This window comes from Talpa occidentalis, unplaced genomic scaffold, assembly GCF_014898055.3.
Source record: "Talpa occidentalis isolate TD23 unplaced genomic scaffold, MPIMG_talOcc4v2.1 talOcc4.15, whole genome shotgun sequence".
NCBI lineage: Eukaryota > Metazoa > Chordata > Mammalia > Eulipotyphla > Talpidae > Talpa > Talpa occidentalis.
The window spans coordinates 56,700,506-56,727,138 of NW_023601543.1; the positions used below are offsets into that span (position 1 = coordinate 56,700,506).

The 26,633-nt window shown below is 39.1% G+C and overlaps 1 pseudogene; it reads left to right on the top strand.

Annotated features, from left to right (window-relative positions):
- Positions 1-6,097: 6,097 nt before the first annotated feature.
- LOC119245668 (splicing factor, proline- and glutamine-rich-like) overlaps positions 6,098-26,633 on the top strand; it is a 72,008-nt pseudogene continuing 51,472 nt past the window's right edge.

Here is a 26,633-nt window from a genome sequence, read left to right on the forward strand (position 1 = left end):
ACACTGTATACAAAAATTAGCACAAGATGGACAGTGTATCTCAGTGTAAAATGTAAAACTACTATAAAACTTTAACAAAATTAGGAAAACTTGGGTTTGTCAATGAATTCATAGACAGGATGCCAAAGGCACAATCCACACAAGAAAAAATTGATTAAAATAAATCTTCAAATAAATTTAAAATCTTTGCTGTTTTATTTATTAGAAAATTAGTGATATAGCACTGTATGTGATTCAGAGACATAGGATCACACCTCCTTGTCATGAGTAAGAACTGGGGTGTAGGTTAAAGGAGCAGGGGTGAAAGAATTCAACAGAGACACACTGGAGAACAGAAAAGGCAGATTTATTGAAATACACTGCTAAGGGAGCAGTGGGTGAGAAAGGAGAGGTATGCTGCACTAAAACCTTTGCTTTTTGAAAGGCGCTGTTTAAAAAATGAAAATGAAATCTTCTCTAACTGCAATATGGTATCCTGGACTAGAATGAAATCTGAATGAAGTCTGTATTTTAGTTAGTAGTAGTACAAGCATAGTACCAATGTTAATTTCTTAGCTTTGATGCAAATGAGCCATGGTTATATTAGATGTTAACATTAGGTGAATCTGGGTAAAGAATATATGGAGGGGCCTCCCTGGTGGCGCAAGGGATTAAGCACTGCACTATGAAGCAATCTGCAGCCTCTTCAGCACGAGTTCAATCCCTAGCTGGCCAGGGAGCCATCCACATGGTGCAGCAGACCTCTCCTGACTCTCCTGCTGCTCCCCTCAGCAGTGTATTTCAGTCCATCTGCCTTTTCTGATTCCCACTCTGTCTCTGGTGAATCCTTTCACCGCCTTACATCTCTGGCCTGTACCCAGCTCTTGTATGCATAAGTAAATAAGTCTTTTAAAAAAAGAGTATGTGGAAACTCTCTGTATTGTCGTTGCAACTGTTCTGTAAATCTAAAATAATTTCAAAATAAAAAATCTTTATTAAGCAAAAATCATAGCCAAACCTAATAATAAAAAATCAGAACTGTTGTGCTTGAAGTCAGAGAAGAGAGGCTCTCAGAGGCTCATCTTTGTCCCTGCACTGTCAATCTCTTAGGCAGCCTCTGGAGGAACCCTTTACAAAACAGGATTCCTTAGAGTGTGATTCCTAATAATCATGAATGCATGAATGATTATTAATGACTAATCCTTAATAAAACCACAGGATAAACGGAAGCCTAACTCAGGTCTGAATAAATGAAAATCTATGTTTCTCTTTATTTTTACAGTCTTTTGCTTTACATGGAAGATAATTAATTTGTTGTTGTTTTTTTTTCATGCTCAGCATCTCTGTCTTTATGCTGGGATCTGATCTGTACAAGTTGAGTTAATTTTTTTTTTTATTTTACATATTTTACATCATTTTTATTTTTGCACAATGTATGCATTTTCATCTTGTTATAGTCCCTATACAATTCCCACCCACCCCCCTTGTTTTGATCCTGCTCCCTCCTCCCCCACTTCTGTAGTGTGTCTCTGGTTTATAGTTGCTTGTTGATTTTTATTTTTACTTTATTATAATTAGTCTTTTTCCTGGTCCTTTATTTAGGTTTTCTAAATTCCTGCTATGAGTGAGACCATCCGGTATTTTTCTTTCTCTTTCTGGCTTATTTCACTGAGCATGATCCCTTCTGGCTCCATCCATGTTGCTGCAAATGGCATGAGTTTATCTCTTTTGATTGCTGAGTAATACTCCATTGTGTATATGTAACACATCTTCTTGATCCAGACATCTCTTTTTGGGCATTTGGGTTGTTTCCATAGTTTAGTTATTGTAAATTGTAAATAGTACCACTGTAAACATAGGGGTGTAGATGCCCTTTTGAATTAATGTTTCTGTGTCCTTTGGGTAAATACCTAGGAGTGGAATTGCTGGAGCATATGAAAGCTCCATCTTTAGCAGGTTGAGGAATCTCCACATAGCACTCCATAGTGGTTGGACCAGTTTGCACTCCCACCAGCAGTGCAGGAGAGTTCCTTTTTCTCCATATCCTCACCAAAACTTTTGTTGTTCCTAGTTTTTTTAATATGTGCCATTCTCACTGGTGTAAGATGGTATCTCATTGTAATTTTGATTTGCATTTCCCTGGTTACAAGTGATGTTGAACATCTTTTCATGAATGATGGCCATTTGCATTTCCTCTACAGACAAGTTTCTTTTTAGCTCTTCTGCCCATTTTTTGACTGGGTTATTGATTTTGTTTTTGTTGAGTTTTGTCAGGTCTTTGTAGATTTTTGTGATCAGTCCTTTATCATTTGTGCTGTGTGCAAAAATTTTCTCCCAGTCGGTGGGGTGTCTCTTTGTTTTGGTTACTGTCTCTTTTGCTCTACAGAAACTCTTTAATTTGATGTAGTCCCAACTGTTTATCTTTGCCTTCACTATCACTGCTTTGGGTGATGTGTCTTTAAAGATGTTACTGAGGTGTATGTCATGTAGTGTTTCACCTATATTTCCTTCTATATATTTTATGGTTTCAGGTCTTATGTTTTGTTCTTTAATCCATTTTGAGTTGGTTTTTGTGCATGGTGTGAGGTAGTAGTCAAGCTTCATTCTTTTGCATGTAGCAACCCAGTTTTCCCAGCACCATTTATTGAACATAATTTCTTTATTTCATTTCATATTTTTTGCTCCTTTGTCAAAGATTAGTTGACCGTAAATCTGTGGGTTTATTTCTGGATTTTCTATTCGGTTCCATTTGGTCCATGTGTCTGTTCTTGTTATGGCTTTGTAGTATAGTTTGAAGTCTGGGAGTGTGATACCTCCATTCCCTTCTTTTTTTTTTTTTTCAGGAGAGCTTTAGCTATTTGGGTTTTTGGTGGCTCCATATGAATTTCATCAATATTTGTTCTATTTCTTTGAAGAATGTCATTGAAATTTTTATTGGAATAGCATTGAATCTGTAAATTGCTTTGGTAGGATGGCCATTTTGATAATGTTAATTCTTCCAATCCATGAGCAGGGGATGTCTTTCCATTTCTTTGTATCTACTTCTATTTCTTTTAACAGTGTTTTATAGTTTTCTTTGTATGGGTCCTTTACCTCTTTTGTTAAGTTTATCCCCAAATATTTGATTTTTTGTTTCAATATAAAAGGGATGGTTTTCTTGATTTCTTCTTCTTCAGATTTATTGTTTGTGTATAGGAAGGCTACTGATTTTTGTGTGTTGATTTTGTATCCTGCTGCTCTACTAAACTGATTGATTAGCTTTTCTGTGGAGTTTTTGGGGTTCTCTATGTATATTATCATATCAGGAAGATAATTAATTTTAATTGATATGCTCTGCTCTCTGCAAAGTCAAAACTATTGCTGGCCAATATTCTGATCTTAGAATGTCAATGCACTCGATTCCTTATTCAAGGTATCTTAGAAGCGTCAAAGATAAGCAATTGGCTTATGATTAAACAATAGAAGAGAGGACTAGACTTTGATATTGAGGGTGTATGTGTGTATTATAAAATCCTACCTTATGTTTGAATTTCCATGAGAGATCGTCCATGTCCTTAAAATGATACAACAGTAAATTTTAAAAGTAGATAGCTACAGACAGAGAGAAAATATTTTTCAAATCATGTGTCTGAAAAAGTGCTTATTTCCAGAATATATAAAGTACTCTCTAAACTCAATAACAAGAAAAATAATGACTGTTACAAATTGGCATGTCAAAAAAGAAAAAAAAACAAAACAAATTGCCGTGTCATGGTCACTAAACCAAAGAGGGTATACAGATGGACACCATTGGCCACTTAGGAGATGCAAATTACTACCACAAGAGATATTATTATACACCTATTAAATGACTAAAAGAAAAAGGCACTGATAATACTGATAGCAGGCTAGGGAGGGAGGAGGTGGGGGGGGGCAAGGGCACCATGCCCAGTACAGGAATCTACACACGCGCACACACACACACACACACAGAGAGAGAGAGAGAGAGAGAGAGCACAGGCTGCCCGGTAACGCCCAAATGATTGCCTGACATTGATGACATCAGAAATGAACCAAGCTCAGCAGGCCAGGATGTACAGAGGTCAAGATAACCGGGAGACTGATAACAAACTCTGGGGGCTGAGTGTGACCAATATCAAGAACATCAACTGTCATGGGCTGTTCTGATAAACGGATTGACTCAGGACTGTTTTAGTTCAACTCACTGTTAAACAGCCAGCTAGAGATGAGATATCAGAATGGTTTCTTCAAGGTGATAGATCAATGGCCACAGTTCTCAGATCAATGGCCAGTGATCTGAAAAATAAAAGCACTTATAGATTTGATTCCTTTCTGTGGTGACAGGCAGCAGAACTCAAGCCTATTCCCCTAACAATACCAGGTACTGGTGAAGATGTGGAATTACTGAATTTCTCATTTGTTGCTAGTACAAATACAAAATCATACAAGCCACTCTGGAAAAAGGGTTTGGCAGCTTACTATAAAGTTAAAAATACACATACTGTGTAACCTAAAAGTTCAGTTCAGAGATGGAAAGCTGGAAAGCTGGAAAGATGTTGCCTATCCCATACAAGAAAAAAAAAAACTGGATTAACTGCAAATTAATTGCAAATTAATGACTTTTCTTGGACTCACCAGGGAACTAAGTTCATAGGGGAAATATAACCCCCAAATCTGGAGGGAGACACAAGACTAGAGAGCCAGTATGAAGATTAAACGAGAAATTTTGACGAATTCCTGGAACCGAATATGTGTTAGTGTGAGAATGTGAAGCTCGCAAGGGACTCAGCCAAATCTCTTTGGGTTTTTCCCTCCAGGCATACCACTAGGCTCACACAGAGAATTCAGAGGAAGTTCCCCTGTTGTGCTGGCAAGGGGTGAACAGCAACCACTGCCAAAACTGTCCCAGATCTATTTCCCCTACGTCTCTTACAGAACAATAGAGTTAATGTGCAGAGCTGGTAGAATTCTGCTGCAACTAGTGGAAGCAATGGAGGCCACCAAGGAAATACCACCCAGACCCATCTTCCTTATTTTATTTCAGGAACAAAAAAATTCACTCTTCAGGACCAAGAGCATCAAAGTTGTAGTAAAAGCACATGGGTGGGGTGTGTACAGATGGGAGAAAGGATGGGGAGGGGACAAGTATGCACCTGGAAGAAGGTTAGGAACCTTGTGAAGGCCACTCCACCAAGAAATACACCCACACTGCTTGCCTAAGAAGGAGGATTAATCAATACACCAGAGAAAAATCTCTGCCCATCTCCGATTCCATTAGAGCCTTTAACATGTTAACCAAAATTATTTTCGATTCTAAGAGTTTTATTATGTGTTATGTCTCCATTTTGTTATGATAATTATCTCTTCAGATTATCTGTTTCTTGCCTTTTTGTATGCATCATAATTCTACATTGAAAGTCTGACATGTTGTAAAAGACAGTGTATACTGAAGTAAATAGTTTGTATGTTTGGAGAAGAGTGGTTACTTCTAGGATTTTAGTATGGGTTCATCTAGGATTTAGTATTGATCTAGGATTTAGCTATTAAGAATTCAACTAAGTTTGAAGTTCTTTCTTGCTTTGGTTACTCTGTCTTTCAGTTACCACAGTCTTCAAATCTTTCTAGTGATGCCTTGTTTTCATCTCCCCACTTGGTTTTGGGTCTTCCCGTTGTGTTGTACCCTAGATAAAGCCTGTCTCTCACAACTTTCTTAGTCATATTCTATGTTCTCTTTTTATTCATGAGGTCTTAGCATGCTGAGAAGTGTGGAGGAGTGTTAACCACCAGATGTAGTGAGTCCTTGAGTTCCTTACTCAAGAAGGAGACGAGAACTCCCATCATGGTGAAGCTGAGAGTTATTGAAGCAATAGAGGGAAAGAATGCTCCATGGAGGCTTCAAGGGTGAGTCTCTGTGAGGAACAACATCTTCTCCTTTATATAGGTCACAAGGAGCCTAATACAAGGGATGACGTTATCTTCTATATGTGGGGACAGGGAAAGGGAAGAAGTGTTGGAGCTGCTTTGCGCAGCCGCAGTAAGAGAACATACTTCTTCAGGCATCACAAGTACAAAAAAAAGGAGGACAAATGCCACCTAGAGGCGGAGATCTTAGATCGTGATGAAAATAAGGTCTGAGCAAGTTCAGGGTTCTTCTCAAGACACGTGTGCCACCAACTGGGTCCGACTGGTCCTGTCCACCAGCCAGCAACGGTTCTGCTTTGTCGTCAATGGACTGCTAAGACTACTGACTAAAACAAAGAAGTTACTAGGGACAGAGTAAGGCATGATTTGCTGTTAATTGCTAAGCTATGCTTTTTATTTACCACTGTTAGAATTCTTGTTTTCAAGACAACAGGCAAGGAGAAAGAAGCAAGCACAACCAAGAAGTCCCCTGTCTCAGGAGTACATTCCCTGATGTTCTGAGTAAGCCTCAGTCTTACACCTGTGGCCTTCACAAGTCTTTCTGCCCCTCTTCCAGATGTGATGTTGAGTCTGGCACTTAGTACTCCAGCTAGAGAGGTCCTTTACCCTGTTTCCTTCTCCCAGCTGCAGTAAGTTGCCGCAGGTGTACCTGGGCAACAGTTTTTGTGTCCTTCCCCTGCAGATGGAGACTTTGTTACTTGGGAGAGATGCGGAAGGTGAGTCTGGGCAGAGTGCCGGGGTGTCCTCCATATTATCCCAAATGCAATGGGTTTCCACCTCTGCAAATTAGAGCTTTTGTTTTTGTATGGGAGATTGAGGTGACTGGTTTGGACAATGTTTCAGCAGTGACTACTTCCTTGGTATCCCCATCCTCAGTCTTCTCAAGGTTCTCTCCGACTTTCCCTGTGAGCGCCTGGAGGGACTCTAGAGTAAAACCTACCAGCAGGAGTGAAACTCCCGAGTCCGCAGCCCCTACAGGTCATGCTCTCACACTAGCCCCCATTCAGCCTTTACCCATTTGTTAGCATATGACATTCAGAGGCATCTGTTCAGATCATTGAATCCTCAGGTGCTGTGTCTCCATCTAGGTGACTGTCTCTCTAGATTTCAGTGAGCTGTTTTCCCAGGAAATTTATTTCATTGATAATTTTAAGGAAAAAAATATAATTTGCAGTTTTTCTCACTTTTTTTCTTTGTGAGGACAGAGGTGACGCTCTGTCCAGCAATCTGTATCTCTACCCCTAAATCAGCTGTCCTCCTACCTGTAGCCTACTTATTTCATTACATCTGCAGACAGCATGTAATTAGGTCATGGTTTTTAATTTTAACCATCTCTGTTGTTTAACTGATGTGCTTAGACAATTTCAATTTAGTGCATTATGGATATATTTAGGTTTAAACTTACCATTTTATTTTTCATTCCTATTTCATCTTACCTCCTATGTTTTGGGTCATTTGCAACATTGTGTATGCCAAACTTTTGTATATCTGTTGTGATTTTGACTATATCTTTATGTATGTCTTTTTAGTAGTTGCTCTAGGAATTACAAAATACATAACATTTCACTTTCTACTTGGAATCATTATTTCATCACTTCAGTTCAAATGTAGAAACTTTGCCACCTTTAGCGTCCCCGCTTATGCTATTATCTCGTAGGCATCTACATATATTAAAACTGCATCAGACAATGTTATAAATTTTACTTTGACATGCCAAATATATTTTGAATAAATGAGAAAAAGAATAGTTTATTATATTTATCCAGATATTTGCCATTTCTGGTCCCTAGGTTTGAATTTATGTAGGATCAGTGTTGAGAGTGTGAGACCTCAGAATACTTTATCTGCATTTGGGCTGTAAGAGCTCTCAAATCTTTGAGGTTAGATTTGTATGTTTTAAATGTGAGGTACACGGGGATTTGTATTCAAGATGTAAGGTCTCTGACATTTCCAAGGGTCTGTGTTCCAAGTTTAAGTTTGAGGTATTTGGAGCCTATGAACACTTAGAGAATTTTGTCTGAGGTTTGTGTTTGTGTTCAGAATGTGAGATCTCTTAACTCTTTGAGGTTTGTTTCCCAAGGATTGAACCTAAATAATAGAAAATAAATAAATAATAAATCTAAATAATGTTAATGTGAACATTATCTCTGAAATTTTGAAGATCAGTGTTGTGAGGTTTGAATCTGTAAGATGTAAAGTCTCTGAAATGTTAGAGGCTATCTCTTCCAAATTTGGGCCTGTGATCAAGGAGTGAAGCCTTGAAATTTTTAAGTGTTTGTTCCCCAGTTTTTTCATCTGCAGTGTTTAGAAGTCCATGTTCAAGAGTGATGTCTCTGACCACTTTGAGGAGCAAGATTCTACAATTTAAGTCTGACATACTTAGGAATTTGTGCTCAGGGGTGAGCTCTCTGGATTCTTTGAGGGTCTATCCCAAGGCTTGAACCTGAGGTCATTGTGGTCTCTGAATGCTTTAAGAGTCCGTGACTTATGGCCGGAATTAGCGATATTTGGGTGTCTATGTTGAGAGTGTGACATATCTGTGTTCTAAGCTTAGGTGGTTTCAAACTCTGATTAATGTGAGTGTTCAGGGTGGGAGGTCTTTGAGTATTTTGGGAGTCTGTATTCAAGATGTGAGGTCTCTAAAATTTTAGAGGGTCTGTGTCCCAGGTTTGGGTCTAAGATATTTGAGGCCTATTTTTTTTTAAGATTTATTTATTTATGCATACAAAGCCGGTATACAGGCCAGAGGTGTGGCGGGTGAGAGAGATCACCAGAGACAGAGTGGAGAGCAGGACAGGCGGATCTACTGAAATACACTGCTGAGGGGAGCAGCAGGTGAGATAGGAGAGGTCTGCTGCTCCATGTGGGTCACCTCCCTGGCCGGGGATCAAACTTGTGCTGCAGTGGCTATGGATTGCTTCACAGTGCTGAGACTTAACGCATTGTGCCACTAGGGAGGCCCCTGTCCCAGTGTGTCAGTAGGAGGCAGCTAGGAATCTGTACTAGGTGTAAGGCCCCTCCCTGAACTGTTTTGGGGTATGACTTGAGGTTTAATTTTGAGGCTTTTGGTGATCTCTGTTTAGCGAGAGATGTCTCTAAAATGGATGGAGGTCTGTTTCTGAAGGTGGAAGTCTGGTTTCAGCTTATTCAGAGTGCACAATCTCTGACCCTTCAGAGGGTGTCTGTGTCCCAAGTTGGAATGTGTGGTGTTTCAGGTCTGTTTTAAGAGTGTGAAGGCTCTGAAAATTTGAGTCTCTGTTTGGAGTTTGATTCTGAGGGGTTTGGAGGTTTGTGTTCTGGGTGTGAAGTCTTAGAATTTTTTTTTTAATTTCTGAATTTTCTAAGGTTTGTGCCCCAGGAATATTTGGTGGTCCTTTGCTCATAGTATGAGATCTCTGAAGTCTTTTGAGGATTTGTGTTGTAAGATTTGAATCAAGGTCATTGCAGGCCTGTGTTCAGGGTGTGGGGCCCCAAAACTTTTGGTATCTTTGTTTTAAAGTTTGAGTATAAGTTTTTGGAGGTTTCTTTCCAGGGTGAAAAGTCTCTGAACTCTATGGGGATCTGTTTCCAAGAGTTTAAGTTTCTTTTATTTGAAGTTCTGCGTTCAGGTTTGGAGGTTCTTGGAACACTTTGAAACTCTGAATTGCCAGGTTTTCCGCTGACATAACAGGGGATGTGGGTCCCTGCTTTAGACAACTGAAATTGTGGCACATTTCTGCTTCAGGCTTTTAGTCTGAAGTGTTTGGAGTCAGGGAGCAGGGTGTGAAATCTCTGAATAGTTTAAGAATTTCTGTTGCTATCGCTGGGCTTGTGGTATTAGGAGATTTGCACAGGGGATATGAAATCTCTGAAATCTTATACTGCCTGTGTTCGTGTTTGGAAGGAGGTATCAGGTGTCAGTGCTCAAGCTGTGAAGTGTCTGGAATTTTATGGGGTCTATTTCCTAAGTGTTAATCCTGAGATATTTGGAAGTCTGAGCTCAACATGTGAGGCCTCTGAAGTTTGACTGAGGGATGTTTATGGTCTGTTAAGTGTGAGGTTTGTGAAATATTTCATTGTATGTGTTCCAAAGCTGAAGCTGAAGAATTTGTGGTTCAGAATGGAGGCTATGATGTCTGTGATATAACTAAGGGTTTGTCTTCTATCGTTTAAGTATAAAGAATTTTGGACTGAATGTTCAACATACGAAGTCTCTGAACTCACTCATTAAAGGTCTATTTTTGTTTTCAAAAATTTTATAGATTTAATTTCAAGAAAATAGAAAATTCTACTATTAAAGACTAAGAAAAATATAAGCAACCTGAAAAACAATTTTTGGTGAATATATATTAACTTGTTAACATGGTTGACAAAAATTTCTACAAATCCAAAATCAGCAGTTGTGGCCCAAAGCTTGGGCATCACGAGAGATGTTCTTTCATCTCAGAACAATCATGGCAGTTCTACGTGCATAACTGCACCTGTTGGCAAGAAAGACAGGGGTCCAGTCTTCTAAACAGCAATTTCTTTCCTTATATAATTGACCCCCAAAATGTTCATAATCGTAGAAACTTGACATTGTCTGTTTAAGCTCATTGACACATTTATGCCTATCATCACATATACCACACCACATTGACAACCTCATAATAGGCTAATTATCGAAATGGACCAAGAACAGTACCCATTAGAAGAAACATGAATCTGAATCACATAATTATAAAACTATATTACAAATTCATTGTGTGTTAAGAAACCCTAAGCAGCTGTGTTTGGGAGAAAATAAAAATGAGAAACTTAATTATTTACCAGTACCTTTGTCTCTCTTGCTGAAATTTCTTATCAAAACATCTCATACTGGCTATTACACTCTTTTTGTTTTCTCTCAGACAACTATCATTATCAGGAATTATACTATAGACAAGGCATAAAATAATGAAAAAGGCATTATTTCTATCCACAAAATCTAATCTATTTAATTTGCAATCTAAAATTACCCATTTGTAATTACTACAAAATAAACTCACAGTATTGTCTCTGATCATCACAGCTATTTGACTGATATAATTATCTCCACTTAAAGACTAGGAGCTGAGGCTTAGAATGTTTAATTGCACCTCTTAAAACCCCACATTTATTTAGCTACAAAGTCTACAAAATATACCAAAAATCAATGAAAACTGCTTAGCTACAAAGTCTATGAAATCTATTTAAAAAGGCATCAAGTCTTCCTAATGTAGCACATTGTGTCTTCCTCTATCATTCTGACTTTCCTCAGGTCAAAAGTTTCATTCACCTCTCAGAAAGCTTCAAGAAAGGACAGATGATCAGGATACACTGCTGTTAACCTTCTGCAGAGAACTCAGGACAGAAGAATGGCTGCAAAGGCTCTGAACTAAAGAGATGACTGGGTATAGATGAAGGTATCATTTCTAACATCAAAAAATTTAATGTTTCCCATCTCAACAGCTAGAAAAATCCTTACATGGCTAAGGCCAGGCTTTGCAGGAATTCTGGTTTCTGGGATGGAGTGGGAATAAATGAAATATAAATCAGAAAGACTGTACAAAAGTTCAGTGATACTAAGAGTTGGTTCTTCAAGAAGATAAACAACATCAGTAAACTTCAAATTAAACTAATAATGAAAAAAGAAAATAATAATAAACAGAATTAGATATAAAAGGGGAAATTACTACAGACAGCATAGAAATATAGAGGTTCTTTAAGAGATTACTATGAACAGCTATATGCCAACAACTTCAACCATCTTGAAGAAATGGATACATTTTTAGAACAAAACTGTTTACCAAGATTGAACCAGGAAGAAACAGAACATGAATGGATTGGTCATAGGCATGGAAATTGAAGGAATAATTTAAAATCTCCCCCAAAAGAAAAGCCCAAGTGAATTTTAAAACTTTGTGTTTTTTTTGTGTGACATCTTAATGAGGGTGCCGTGGTAGCTGCTGCTCTCTGAGCTTTGCAGTGCCACCCAAGGATGATAAGAAGAAAGACGCCAGAAAGTCAGCCAAGAAAGACAAAGACCCAGTGAATAAATCTGGGGGCACATCCAAAAAGAAGAAGTGGTCCAAAGGCAAGTTCAGGACAAACTCAATAACCTACTCTTGTTTGACATCAAAGCCACACATGACAAACCCAGTAAGGAAGTTCCCACCTATAAGTTTATAACCCCAACTGTTGTGTCTGAGAGGCTGAAGTTTCATAGTTTCTTGGCCAGAGTGGTCCTTCAGGACCTCTTTAGTAAAGGATTTATCAAACTGTCTTCAAAACAGAGAGATAAAGTAATTTACACCAGAAACACCAAAGATAGAGCTACCCCACCTGCTGGTGAGCATGCATGAATGGTAAACTTGATTAAATTCATAAAAAGAATTTATAACATCAAACCCTCAAATCTTTTTAAAAATAACTTATGCCCATTTGACTCAATATATTGCAAAAGAAAAAATCCAAGAAGAGGGAATACTTCTTAAAACACTGTGTGATGCCAACATTACCTAGACACCAAAACCAGAGTAGGAATGAGAGAGAGGGAGAGAGAGGGAGAGAGGGAGAGAGAGAACACTATGGAACAAGATCTCTGATGAATATAGAAGCAAAAATTTTCAAGAAAATGCTAGCAAATCAAATTCAACAATACAATAATCATACACCATGGCCAAGTGGGATTTATTCTAAGGAGGCAAGAATAGCTTAACATATGCAAATCAGTATATGCAATACATTCCAGCAACAAAAGAAGGGTAAAAATCATATGATAGTATCAATAGATGCAGAGAAAGCATTTGACAAGATAAAACACATATTTATGACTAAAAATTCTTAACCAGGTGGGAATAGAAGGAACCTACCTCAACATAATAATGACCATGTATCACAGACCTACAGCCAATATTTTATTTAATGGTGAAATACTGAGAAAGTGTTTCCCTTAAGACCAAGAACAGGCAAGGATGTCCTCTATCACCACTTGTTTAATTTATTATTAGAAGTTTTAGCTAAAGCACTCAGAAAGAAAAAAAAAATAAAAGGAATCTAGATTGCAATAAAACCTAAGGATTCCACAAATAAACTACTAGAAACAATAAGTGAATACAATAAAGTGACTGTTACAAAATTAAAACACAAAAATCTACTGCATTTTTACATATAAATAATGAGTATGGAGACAAAAAAAAAAAAAAACCTGAGAAAAAATCCATTTATTACCACATCAAAAAGAATTAAATACCTAGGAATTAATTTGACCAGAGAGGTGGAAGGATTTATACAATAAAAATTATAAGACTATTAAAATATATAGAACAAGACAAAAAGAGATGGAAAGATATTCCATGTTCACAGATGGGAAGAATTAATATAATCAATATGACTATATTACGAAAAGCAATATATCAATTTAATGCAATCTCCATTAAAATTCCATTGATATTCTTCAAGGAAATAGAACAAAAAGTACTAAAATTTACGTGGAACCATAGAAGACCTCAAATAGCTAAAGCAATTCTGAGAAAAAGAGAAAATGGAGGCAGCATGGTGCTTGATTTTAAACTATATTACTACAAAGCAACAGTAATTAAAACAATACAGTATTGTTAAAGTGACTGTCTTACCCAAAGGAATATACAGATTTAATGCTATCCTTACCAAGATTCCAATGGTATTCTTTAAAGAAATAAGAGAAAACATTACTTAAATTTATATGAAACCACAAAGGCCCCCAAATACCCAAAGCAGTCCTGGCAGAATAAAGAAGAATGGAAGCATAATGCTCCCAGACTTCAAATTATACTACAAAACAATAGTAATTAAAATTGTATGGTATTGGAATAAAAATAAACACACAGATCAATAGAATGTAACTGAGAGCTCAAAAATAAACTTAGATGGAGAGTTAATTTATGACTTAGGATCCAAGAATATACAACAGAGAAAGGAAAGTTTATTCAATAAATGGTGTTGGGAAAATTGATCATCCACATGCAAATGAATAAAACTAGACCAGTACTTCACACCATACCCAAAAATAATTTAAAGTGGATCAAAGACTTGGATATAATACCTGAAGCCATAAAATACATAGAAAAAAGCATAGGCAAAATGCTTCTAGACATTGGCTTCAGTGATGTCTTTGGGACATCACTATAATAGGGAAACAAGGGAACAAAAACAAAAATAAACCAATGGGGCTATTAAAAGCTTCTGCACAGGAAAAAAAAAACTATCATTAAAACCAAAAGAAACTCTATGAAATGGGAGAAAATATCTGCCCATTATATATTCAACAAGGAGCTAAAAAATCAAAAATCTACAAAGAACTACAAAATATACAAAATCTACAAAGAACTCATACAACTCAACAACAACAAAAGCAGCCCATTTTTTAAAATGGGGACTATATTTGAACTTACAATTTTTCCAAAGAGAATATACAAAAGGCCTACAGATACATGAAAAAATGCTCATCATTACTTCTAATGAAATATCATCTCACACTTGTGAGAATGATATCAAAAAGACTTTCAACAAGTGTTGGAGAGGATGTGAATAAAGAAGAACCTTTGTACTTTGTTGGTGGAAATGTAAATTAGTGCAGTCATTTGGGAAAGTGACCTATCTTAAAATGCTAAAAAATGGAAATACCACATGATCCAGCAATCCCATTTTTGTGTATATATCTGAAGAATATGAAATCATCAACCCCTGGGGGCCTCCCTGGTGGCACAAGGGGTTAAGGGTCAGCACTAGGAAGCTATCTGCAGCATGAGTTCCATCCCTGGCCAGGGAGCTACCCACATGGCGCAGCAGACCTCTCCTGTCTCCCGCCTGCTCCCCTCAGCAGTGTGTTTCAGTCAGTCTGCCTGTTACAATAGCTAGGATATGGAAGCAATCTAAGTGCCCACTGATGGTGATTGGATAAAGAATCTGTGGTGTATTCAAACAGTGGGCTATTATTCACATATAAGCAAAGATGAAATGCTACCATCTGTAGCAAAATGGAAGGAACTCATGGGGATTATGTGAAGCAAAGTCAGTCCGAAAGATAAAGACAAATATTGGACAATTTCTCATGCATGAGTAATATAAGGAAACAAAGCAGAAAGTGATAAAGCAAAATAATTACAGACATTGCTAACTGAACTGAGGTTTCTGAGTTCAAGGGGGGAGAGAAAGGGTAAGGGAGTTTAGTGGGTAGTGGGAAAGAAAGAAAAGGGTGGGGGGAGAGAGGCAGAGAGACAGAGAGAAGGTGCGAGGGAGGGAGGGAGGGAGGGAGGGAGGAGGGTGGGTGGGAGGGAGGGAGGGAGATCTCTAAACTCCTTGAGTCTGTTTTTCAGTTTTAGTTGGAGGTATTTGGAAGTATTCAAATTAAGAGGTCTCTGAACCCTTTGAGGGTTTATGTCCTAAGTTTGCTTCCGTGTTACTTGGTGTGCTAGTTCGGGGATCTTTTTCGAGGTACTGAATCCTGAGATTTAAGTTGGAAGCGTTTGGAACTCTCTATAGAACATGATGTCTCCAAATGCACTAAGGGTCTGTGTCTTAAAATTTTAATCGATATATTTGGGGATCTGCATTTATCATGAGGGCTCTGAAACCACTGAAGATCTCTGGTACAGATTTTGAATCTGAGCTTCTGGGGTCTGTATTGAGGGCCTGAGGGTCCTGAACTCTTTGAGGATCTGTGTTGTCAGGTCTGAGTCTCAGGTGTTTGGTGGTGCCTGTTGAGAATATGAGGGACCTGGCTCTTTTTCGTAGGACTGAGTCTGAAGTATTTATAAATCTTTATTCCGAATGTAAGATCTTTGACATCTATGAGAGTCTATGACTTATGATTATTTGTTGTAATTTCCTGTCTGTGTTTAGAGTTTTAGTTTGTTGAAATATTTAAGTGCCTGTGCTCTCTAAGATTTGAGGTGTTTTATGTCTGTGTTCTGGTGTAAGCACTCACAAAACTTTTAGTGTCTGTGTTTTAATGTTTATATAACAGACATTGGTTATTTTTGAAAGGATTAACTTCTGAACTTGATGAAGGTCTGTGGCCTTAGGTTGTAATGCCAGGTGTTTGCCAGGCCGTGTGCTGAGTATGAGGTCTACGGCTTCATTGAGGACATGAGGACTGAGTTCCAATCATTGACCTGCCAGTATTTGGAGGTGTGTATCCAGGTCGTCATGACTCAGCATTGTCTCCCAGGGTTGGAGTGTGAGGTATCTGGTGTCTCTTATCAGGCTTGGAGATGCCTGACTTCTTTGAGAATTTGTTTCCTAAGTTTGCTTTGAGAGTTTGTTTGTTGTTGTTTTGTTGTCTAAATTCAGAGTGTGGCATCTCTAAACTTTAGAGGGTCAGTGCACCAAAATTTGTGTATGTGGCATTTGGGTATTTATGTCTGAACTCTTTGAGGGCTTGTGTTCTAACTTTTGAATCAGGTGTATTTGGGGATCCCTGAGCAGAATGAGAAGTCTCTGAACTAATTAGATGTGCTCCAAGGTTTGAATAGGAATTATGTAAGGGGGGAGGGGCGGGCTGTGCTCAGAGTATGAGATCGCTGACTTTTTGAACGCCTTTCTTCCTAGCGTTACATCTGAGATATTTGACGTTTTGCATTTAGAGTGTGAGGATTTTAACTCTTTGAGTGTTTGTGACATAAAAGTCTGAGTTTAATGTATTTGTGAGTCTTCGTTTAGGATTTTGATCTCTGAAATCATTGAGGATATGTGGTCCAAGATTTTTTAAGGTAACATTGATTTACAGCACTGTATATTATTTAGAGGTATAAGTTCATGCCTCTTCAGATGTAACCACACCCCACCACCATCAAAGCACCCATAGTCCTCCACCACAGTCTACTGGCCCCCTCCCCCTTGACTCCCTCCCCTCCCCCTTTATTAGTTTCAGTTCTGAGTCTGAGGTCTTCGAGGTCTGTATTGATAGTAAACAGTCACAAGTATTTTAAGGTCGGTGCTTTAATGTTTGAATAGGAGCCATGTAGATTCTGTGTTGGGAGTGTGAGATATCTGAATTGTTTGAAGGTTTGTGTCACAAAGTTTGTCTGAGGTGTTTGGAAATCTCTGTTCTGGTTGTGAGATCTACGAACTCAAGAAGGTCTATATTCCAAATGTACTGTGTCTGAGAAAAGTGGTGGTGTGCATTTAAGTTGCAAGGTAAAGTTTTCTTTAAGAGTGCATTCAAGCTTGGCATCTGAATTCTTTGGAAGTTTAAACTGTAAGGTCTCTGGACTCTTTTAGGGATTTTTATTCTCAGTTTGCTTTTGAGATTTAGTGTCTCATTCAGAGTATGAGGTCTCTGATTTCTTGGAGGATTTCTAATATTGGAGTATGTGGTTTTTGAGGATTTGGATTTAGATTTAGGATGTAAAGGTGACTTAGTCAAAGACCCATATTCCAAGGTTTGACTCTGATGTATTTTCGGGACCGTGTTCAGGGAATGTGAGGTGTGTGGACTTACTAGTGCCCACTGTTTGAGTGTGGCGTATTTAGGGGTCTGTGTTCCAAATAGGAAGCCTCAATTATTTAAAGGGCTTTTTTAATAATATTGAGTCTGAGGTATTTGTAGTCTGTTTGGAGTATAAAGTCTTTGAGCTCTTGGAGAGTCCATGTTCCTGAGTTTGAGTTGAAGATATTTGGGTCTGTATTCCTAACTTTCAGGGTCTGTGTTTTAATATTTGAATCTGAGGTGTATGGGTTCTGTGAGCAGGGGTGAGGTCTCTCAACTTGTTGAGGGACTGAGTAAGAAATTTAAATCTGAGTTATTTGTGGTCTGTATTAACTTGAGAAGTTTTCTGAATTCTTTCAGCCTTTGTGTTACAACATTTGAGTCTGAGGCATTTGGAAGTTCATGTACTGGCTCTGAGGTCTATGAACACTTGGAGAACTGAGTTCCAAATATTGAGTATGAGGATGAGGTATTTAGAGGCTGAGTGATCACAGCACTCTTTCGGGGATCTGTGTTCAATGCAAGGAGTCTGAGGTGCTTGGGTTGGTGTTCAAGGTGAGAGGGCTTTGAAATGTTTGTGAGTTTGTTTTCTAAGTTTCCTTCTGAGGTTTTTGGTGTCTATGTACAAGGTGTGAGTTTTCTAAATTCTTGAAGTTTCTATGTGCCAGGATTTGAGTTGGTGGCATTTGGGAACTTGTGTGAGGGTGAGAAATTTCACAATTCTTTGAAAGCCTGCCTTCTAGTCTTTGACTCACATATATTTATAGGTCTGTTTTCAGGGAGTGAGAGGTGTGTGAACTCACTGTCTATGTTTCAAGGTCTGAAGTATTTTTGGGTCTGTGGTCAGAATGAGAGCTCTCTGGCCTCTGTGAGAATATTTATCCCAAAGTTTGGGTATTTGGGGGTTTGTGCTCAGGGTCTGAAGTCTCTGAAATCTTATAGAGCCCATGTTCCAAGATTTCAGTTGGAAGTATTGTCCTCATTGTTCAAGCTATGAGCTATGTGAAATTTTATACAGTCTATTTCCTGAGGGTTGATAACTGAGGTATTTCAGAATCTGGGTTCAGTATGTTGTCTCTGAAATTTTAGAAGATTGTGTCCCAAGCTTTTGGGTGTAAAGTGTTTAGGCATGTTTGCAGGTTGTGAGGTCACTGCAATCTTTGTGTGTCTGCGTCCCATGACTGAATTTTATGAGTTTGTGGTTCTGAATTCAGTGTCAATTCCCTTTTTCATTAAGAATCTGACTACCCTTCCAGCGCCATCCATGTTGCTGCAAATTGCATGTGTAATATAAAAATAAAATTTATTATTTAAAAAAAAAAAAGAATCTGACTACCAACACATGAATCTGAAGTACCTGGAAGTCTGTGCTCAGCGCATGTGTTCCGTGAGTTCAGTGAGGGTCTGTTTTTTGAGGTTTTGTTCTGAGGTATTTGAGGTCAGAGATCTCTGAACTTTTTGAGAGTCTGTGTCCTAATTTGACTTACGAGTTATTTGACATCTCAGTTCAGGGTGTGAGACCCTTGACCTTTTTGAGGTTCTGTGTCCCAAGGTTTGAGTCTGAAGTTTGGGAGTCTGTGTTTAAATGGTGAGTTCTGAACTCTTTAAGGTCCTATGTACTGAAGTTTTAACTAATGTGTCTGGAGCTCTGGACATGAGATCTCTGAAATTACTGAGAGTCTAGCATACAAATTTGGAATGTAAGCTGTTTGCACATCTGTGTTTAAGATGTGAGAGCTCTGAACTCTAAGCATCTCTGTTATGAGATCTGAGTATTTGAAGGTGTGTGTTAGAGCGAGAGTCTCTGGCTCTTTTAGGTTGTTTTTTTTTTTTTTACACAACTGTTTCTGAAGTACATCGGGGGGGGGGTGTCTTTGTTTAGAATGTAGGGTCTTTGACCTATTTGAGGATCTGTGTCCTAAGATTCTTAGCTGGATGTATTCCCAGATCTATGTTGGGGTGTGAGAGCTCATGTATTTTGTGGGTCTATGTCAAGATGTACAGTTTGGGAAGCTTTGGAATTCTTCAAAGATCAGTGCCCCAAGCTTAAGTATGAGGTATTTGAGAATTTGTATTTAGACTGCAGTGTCTCTGAACCCTCTGGAGGTCTGTAATTTAACTGATAGATTTGAAGATCTGTGTTTGGAATGTGAGGCCTCTGAACTCAATGAGAGTTTATGTTGCAAGGTCATCCTGAGGTCTTGAAGTGTGTGTACATGGTGTGAGGTCTCTGATTTCTTGAAGATATTTTTCTTAGAATTGACATTGGGTATTTGGGGATCATCTTTCAAGTATAGTGTCTTTGAGGTCTTTCAACTTTCTGTATTTGCTCATCTGTGTTTAAGACGTCAGGTCTCTGAGCATCTGTGTTCTGTGTTTTGAATCTCTGGTGGCAGGATCTCTTGCTCATGTTATAAACACTCAGAAATCTCTTAGGATCTGTGACTTAAAGTTTGAATGTGAGCAATTTGGGTTTTGAGTTTGTATTCAGTCAGTGAGGTCTCTGAACTCATTGAGATTAGGTGACTCAAGTTTGAGCCTCAGATATTTGAGGGGCTCTATGTTCAGGCTTTCAGGTTTTAGATCTTTTTATGAGTTTTGTCACAAGGCTTGAGACTGAAGTATTTGGAAATGTATGTTCCGGGTGTGAGGTCTATGAACTCTTTGAGGGTCTATGTTCCAAATATTGTGGCTGAGGTATTTGGAAATGTTTCTTTAGACCGTGAGGCTGCAGAACACTGTGGAGTTTGTTTCCAGGTTGGAGTCTGAAGTGTATGGGAGGGTCTATGTTTGAGCGTGACATTTCTGAATGCTTTAAGGATCTCTGTTCCAAGATTTGAGTGGGTGGTATTTCAGGATTTGTGTGGAGGGTGTAAAGTCTCTAAAGTCTTCATAGACTTCAGAGGTGTTTAGGGTACTGTGTTCAGGGAATGGGAAATATTTAACTTTATATGTGCTCCAAAGATTGAATCTGAAGATGAGCAAACTCTGAACTCTTTCAGTTTGCTTTGCCCAAGATCTTATTCTGATGTATTGGTGTGTGATTTCAGGATTAGGCATTTCTAAACACTTTGGTGATGTTTGACCAAGGTTTGACTCTGAGGTAACAGAGTATCTATGTTCAATGCCTGTGGCCTTTGAACTCACTGATGATCTATTTTTCAAGGATTTGCTTCTAGATGTCTGAGGTTCAGTGGTCAATGCGTAAGATCTCTGAACTCTTTGATGGCCTGTGTTCCAAAGTTGGAGTCTGAGCTATGTATTGGTCTAGGCTAAGGATATAAGGTCTCTGGACACTGTGTAGGTCTGTGATTCTCAGATTTGAATATGTGGTATGTGGGAATTTGTATTCAGAGTATGAATTCTCCCAATTGTTCCAGAGTCCATGTCCCAAGGTTTGAGTTGAATGTGTTTGTTTCTGTGTTCAGTGTGTGAGATCTCTGAATGTGTTACAGTCACTGTCCCAAAGGATGAGCCTGGGATATTGGATATAATGGCTGGGCAGTGAGGCATTTGGAATTTGATGAGATTTGTTTCACAAGGTTAAAGTCTGAGATATTTGGGGATCTGTGTTCAACGTGGGAGGGCTCTGAAACTTTAGATGGTCTTTGTCCCAGCATTTGAGATGGGTATTTGGGGTCTATATTCAGTGTGTGGTGAATCTGAAATCTTTGACAAACTGTTCCATAATTTGAGATTGGTACTTGGGAGCCACAGGATCACAGTGTGAGATACTTGACCCTTTTGAGGGCTGCATTCCAAGTTTTGAGTTCCAAGTATTTGAACTGCTGTGTTCATGTTTTGAGGTCTGAAATCTTTGAGCATCTGTATTCTAACATTTAAATCTGTGGTGTTTGGGGGATTGGGGTTTAGGGTGTGAGTCTAGAATCTAAGGTCCTGTGTTCCAACATTTGAATCTAAAGTATTTCAAGTTCTGCATTCAGGGTTTGAAATCCCTGAACGTTTGTGTGTGTGTGTGTGTGTGTGTGTGTGTGCACGTGTGCACACACTTACACACACCAAGGATTGAATCTGAGGTGTTTCAGGCCTGATTTCAGGGTTTAACTCTTTGATGGCCCATGTGCTAAGGTTTAAGTCACAGGTATTTGGTTATGTGTCATGAGGGTGTAAGGGATTTTAATTCTTTGAAGTTCAGTGTACTGAAGTTTGAGTCAGGGATAATTAAAGGCCTGTGCTCAGACTGTGAGGTCTCTGAATTCTGAGTGTCTGTCACAGGGTTTGACACTAAGATACTCACTGAGGGTCTATGCTGCAAGGATTTAGTCAGAGGTTAGAGGTATTTGGGAATCTGTGCTCATGTTGTGGGGTTTCTTAATTATGTGTGAGGTAGTGAACACATTGTGGTCTATGTCCCAAAGGTTTGAAAATGAGCAGCACGAATTTGATCCCCAATTGGCCAGGGAGCAACCCACATGGCACAGCAGCCCTCTCCTGACTCCCCCGCCACTCCCCTCAGCAGTGTATTTCAGTCAATCCGCCTGTTCTGTTCCCCACTCTGTCTCTGGTGAATCTTCTCATCCCCGCCCCCCCCCACACACACACACACTTCTGGCCTGTACCCTAGCTCTTGTATGCATAAATAAATAAATCTTTTTAAAAAATAAGAAAATGATCTGTTCTGGTATCAGCATCTTGGGTGTGATGTTGCTGAACTTTTAATTTTAATGGATCTGTTTCCTAAGGTGTTAATGTGAGGTATTTGGCATGTGTGTTCAGGATGGGCAGTCCCTGAACCTCACCAAGGTTTGCATCTGAGGTATTTGGGGTGTGAGTTCAGGTAGTAAGGTTTCTAATGTTTTGATCATCTGTGTTCCAAGATTTTAGTCTGATGTGTTTGGGTCCTAATTTAGTGTGGGTCACTAAGTTAGATGATCTTCAATTCAGAGGTATATGGAGTGTGAGTGCTTGTGTCACAGTTTTTGGGTCTGAAGTAGTTGGATGGGCTGTCTTCAGGATTTGAGGTCTGTACTTTTTGAGGGTCTGTGTTCTAAGATTTGAGTGTGTGGTATTTTGGAGTTTGTGAAGCCTCTGAACTGCTGAGGGTTCTAGTTCCAGGGTTTAAATCTGAGATGTTTAGGAGTCTGTGTTGATAATACGAGAGGTCTTTGAACTCCTGAAGGTTTTCTATTTCAAATACTGACACTAAATTTGGAGATATTGTTTTCAGAGTGTGATGTCTCTGTACTTTTAAAGGGTCTATGTCCAAAGATGAGTCTGTGTTCCAGATATTACATCTCTTAGCCCCTTAAGAGTGTGTATTTCAGCTTGTGAGTCTGAAGTATTTGGGGTCTTGTGCTAAGGGTATGAGATTATTAAACTTTTGGGGGATATGTGTCCCAAGTTTGGGTCTGAGATATTTGGATCTAAGTTCATAATGTGAGATCCTTGAACTCTTTAAGCGTCTATTCTCCAAGTTTTGAATCTGAGGTATTAGGATATCTGTATTCAGAATCTTAAATTTCCCAATTTAGGAGAATCTGTGCCCTAAGGCCTGACTCAGGTATTTGGAGTATTGTCCCTGGTATGGAATTTCTAAATGCTTTGATGGTTTGTGTGCAAATTTGGAGGCTAAGAAATTTAGGGTCTGACCTCAGGGCATATCACCAAAATCTATGAGGGTATGTTTTCCTTGGCTTGAATGTGATTTTTTTGGGCTGTGTCTGTATGTAGGGTAGTCAGTCTCTGACTTCGGTTTCATCCGAAGTATTTGATGTCTGAGTTCAGAGTATGAGGTCCTTAAAATCTTTGAGTAACTCTTCAAATTTTGTATCTGAGGCAATTGGAAACCATGTTAAGGGTGTTAGGTCTGAAGTCTTTAAGAATCTGTATTCTATGATTTGAGTCTCAGGTATTTGGAGTTTCTATTCAAGGTATGAGGTTTCTAAACTCTTTGATAGTGTGTCCCTTGTTTGATTCCAGGTATTTGAGCATTTGTGTACAAGGTATGAGATCGCTGAACACTTGGGGGTCTGTGTCACAAGGTTTGGATCTGAAATGTTTATAGGTATGTATTCAGAGTATGCATTCTCTGACTACTTTGTGGGCCTCTCTTCTAGGTTTGAAGTTTCTCAAATTTTAGATGATTTGTGTCTCAAGTATAAGTCGGGATTTTGGATCTTCTTTTAGGGAGAAAGGTTCCTGATATCTTTAAAGTTCTCTTTCAGTGTTTGAATCTTAGATATTTGGAGGGTTTATTCTAAGTGTGAAGTCCCAGAAACCCATGTCCCAAGGTTTGAGTCTGAGGTAACTGGAAATCTATATTCTGGGCATAACATCTTTGAGTTCTTTGAGGGTCTCTGTTCCAAGGGATGAGTGTGAAGTTATTGGGAGCTTCGTGCAAGAAGTAAAGTTTCTGAGTTCTTTGAGGGTCTGTGTTCTAAAGTTTGAGTTTGTGGTACCTAGTGGTCTTTTACAGGGTATGACCCCTCAAGTCTTTGAGGTTGTCTCCCAGGAGTTGAGTCTAAGGTACTTAGTGATTTGTTCTCAGGGTGTAAAGTATTTGAATTCTTTCAGGTTTTTGCATTTCAATATTTAATTCTGAGATAATTGGAGAGTTCTCAGGGAATGAGGTTTCTAAATTCATTTAGGGCCTCTTCCAATGCCTATGATATTAGGGACTGAGTTTAAGGTGTAAAGTCTGTGAACCTCTAGATGTTCTATGCCCCCAAGTTTGAGTAGTAGGTATTTGTGGGTTGATATTCAAGATGAGAAGTCTCTAAAATCTTTGAGAGTCTATTTCTACATTTTAGTCTTTTTAAAAATATTTTATTTTATATAATTCTTACATCTTTTTTCATCTTTGCACAATGTATGCATTTTCATTTTGGTTATATTCCCCATACAATTGCACCCCCTCCCCCTTATTTTGACTCTAGTCCTTCCTTTCCCCACCGCTCCCTCCCTCTCCCCTCCTAGTATGTTTCTGGTTTATAGTTGCTTGTTGATTTTGATTTTTATTTTGTATTGATTAGTCTTTTTCCTGGTCTCTTATTTAGGTTTTCTAAATTCCTGCTATGAGTGAGACCATCTGGTATTTTTCTTTTTCTTTCTGACTTATTTCGCTGAGCATGATCCCTTCTAGCTCCATCCATGTTGCTGCAAACTGCATGTTTTTATCTTTTTTGATTGCTGAGTAATATTCCATTGTGTATATGTACCAAATGGCACACATTTTAAAAAAACTAGCAACAGCAAATGTTGGCGAGGTTGTGGAGAAAAAGGAACTCTCCTGCACTGCTGGTGGGAGTGCAAACTGGTCCAACCACTATGGAGAGCTGTGTGGAGATTTCTTGACCTACTAAACATAGAGCTTCCATTTGATCCAGCAATTCCACTCCTAGGTATTTACCCAAATGACACAGAAACAGTAATTCCAAAGGGCACCTGCACCCCTATGTTTATAGCAGCACTATTTACAATAGCTAAGCTATGGAAACAACCCAAATGCCCAAAAATAGATGACTGGATCAAGAAGATGTGGTACATTTTATTCTTAAGTATTTGTGGGTCTGTGTTCGGTATATAAGGCCTCTGGACTCTTTCAGAGTCTGTGTGTCAAGTTTTGAGATGTAAGCACTTGGCATATTCTGGCAGGATGTGAACTTTTTGAGGGTCTGTGTCTCAAATTTGAGCCTAAGATACTGGGCAGTCTGTGTTCAAGGTATGAGGTCCCTGGAAATATTTGAGGGTCTGTTTTTGAATCTCAGGTATTTTGTCCATGTTCAGCTTGGGAGCCCTCTGAATTCCTCGAGGTTGTATGTCCCAAGTTGAAGCTGAGGTTTGAGGGGTCTGTATTCATGGTGTGAGGTCCCTGGACCCTCCGGGGTTGTGTTCTTAGCTTTGATTGTGAAGTAATTAATTCATGGTGTGTCTTCAGGGAGTGAGGCTTCTGAACTCATTTAGGGCCCTTTCCAAGATTCAAGTCTGAGATATTTAAGGACTGTGTTCAGGGTACTGGTCTCTGAACTTATAGAGGGTCGTGTCCTGGGTCTCAGGTATTTGTTGAGTTCATCTTCAGAATATGAGGTCTCTGAAATGTTTGAGAATCTACATTCCAAAAGTCTTAGTTTGAGGAACTTGGGAGCCTGTGTTCAGGTTGGAAGGTCTCTAAAATCTGTGTGGGTCTATGCCTCAGACTTTGATTCTGAGATATGTGTCTTTGTTCAGAGGATGAGCTCTGTGAATTTTTTGAACACCTTGGTCATGTCCCAAGATTTCAGTTCGGTGCAACTGAGTCTTTGAGGGTCTGTCCCAAGGTGTGAATCTGAGGCTTTGGTGGTCTGTTTTAGTGTGTAATACCAGTGAACTCTTTCAAGGTTTATATTCCAAGGATTGATTCTGAAGCTTTGGGAGTGTGATCTGAGCTTTTTAGGGTTCTGTCCTCCAAGATTTGATTCTAAGGTAACTGGGGGTCTGTTTTTAGGAAATGAGATTTTTGAACTCATTTATGGCTCCTTCCAAGATTTAAGTCTAAAGTATTTAAGGACTCTGTTCAGGGCCTCCCCGGTGGCGCAGCGGTTGAGCGCTGGGTTGCGAAGCTACCCGTGGCCTCTGCAGCGCCGGTTCGATCCCCGGCTGCTCCCTGGCCACCAGAGGAGGGTCCCACATGGCGCGCAGACCTCTCCTGCCGCCCGCTGCTCCCCTCAGCAGTGTACTTCGGTCCTTCTGCCTGCTCTGCTCCCCGCTCTGGCTCTGGTGACTTCTCCCACCCTCCCGTGCTTCTGACTGTACCCAGTGCATGTATAAACAAAACAAACAAATAAATAAATAAAAGCATGCCTCTATTAAAAAAAAAAATAAAAAAAAAAAGGACTCTGTTCAGAGTGAGCTCTCTGAACCTTTAGAGGGTATACGCCCCAAGATTTGAATATGTGGTGGTGTTTTGGATTTGTATTCAGTATGTGTGGGCTCTGACATCTTTTGACATTCTTTATTCTAGGGTTTGGGTATGGGGTCATGGGGGGAAGGGGTGTGTTCAGTGTGGCAGAGGTGCCTGAACTCCTTCAGGGTGTTTGTCCTAAGTTTGGTTCTGGGTATTTGGAGTCTAATTTTAGTGTATGAGGTGTCTTTGAATGTCTATGTTCCAAGTTTCAGAATTGAGGTACTTGGAGGGGTTCGTGTTAAGGTATGAGGTCTCTAAACTCAATGAGGATTTGTATTTTAAGGGAGAGTCTATGGTACTTGCTGGTTTGTGTTTAGGCTGTGAAGTCTTCGAAATCTTTGAGGTCCCTTATTCCAAGGTTGAATGTGAGCTTGGGTGGGG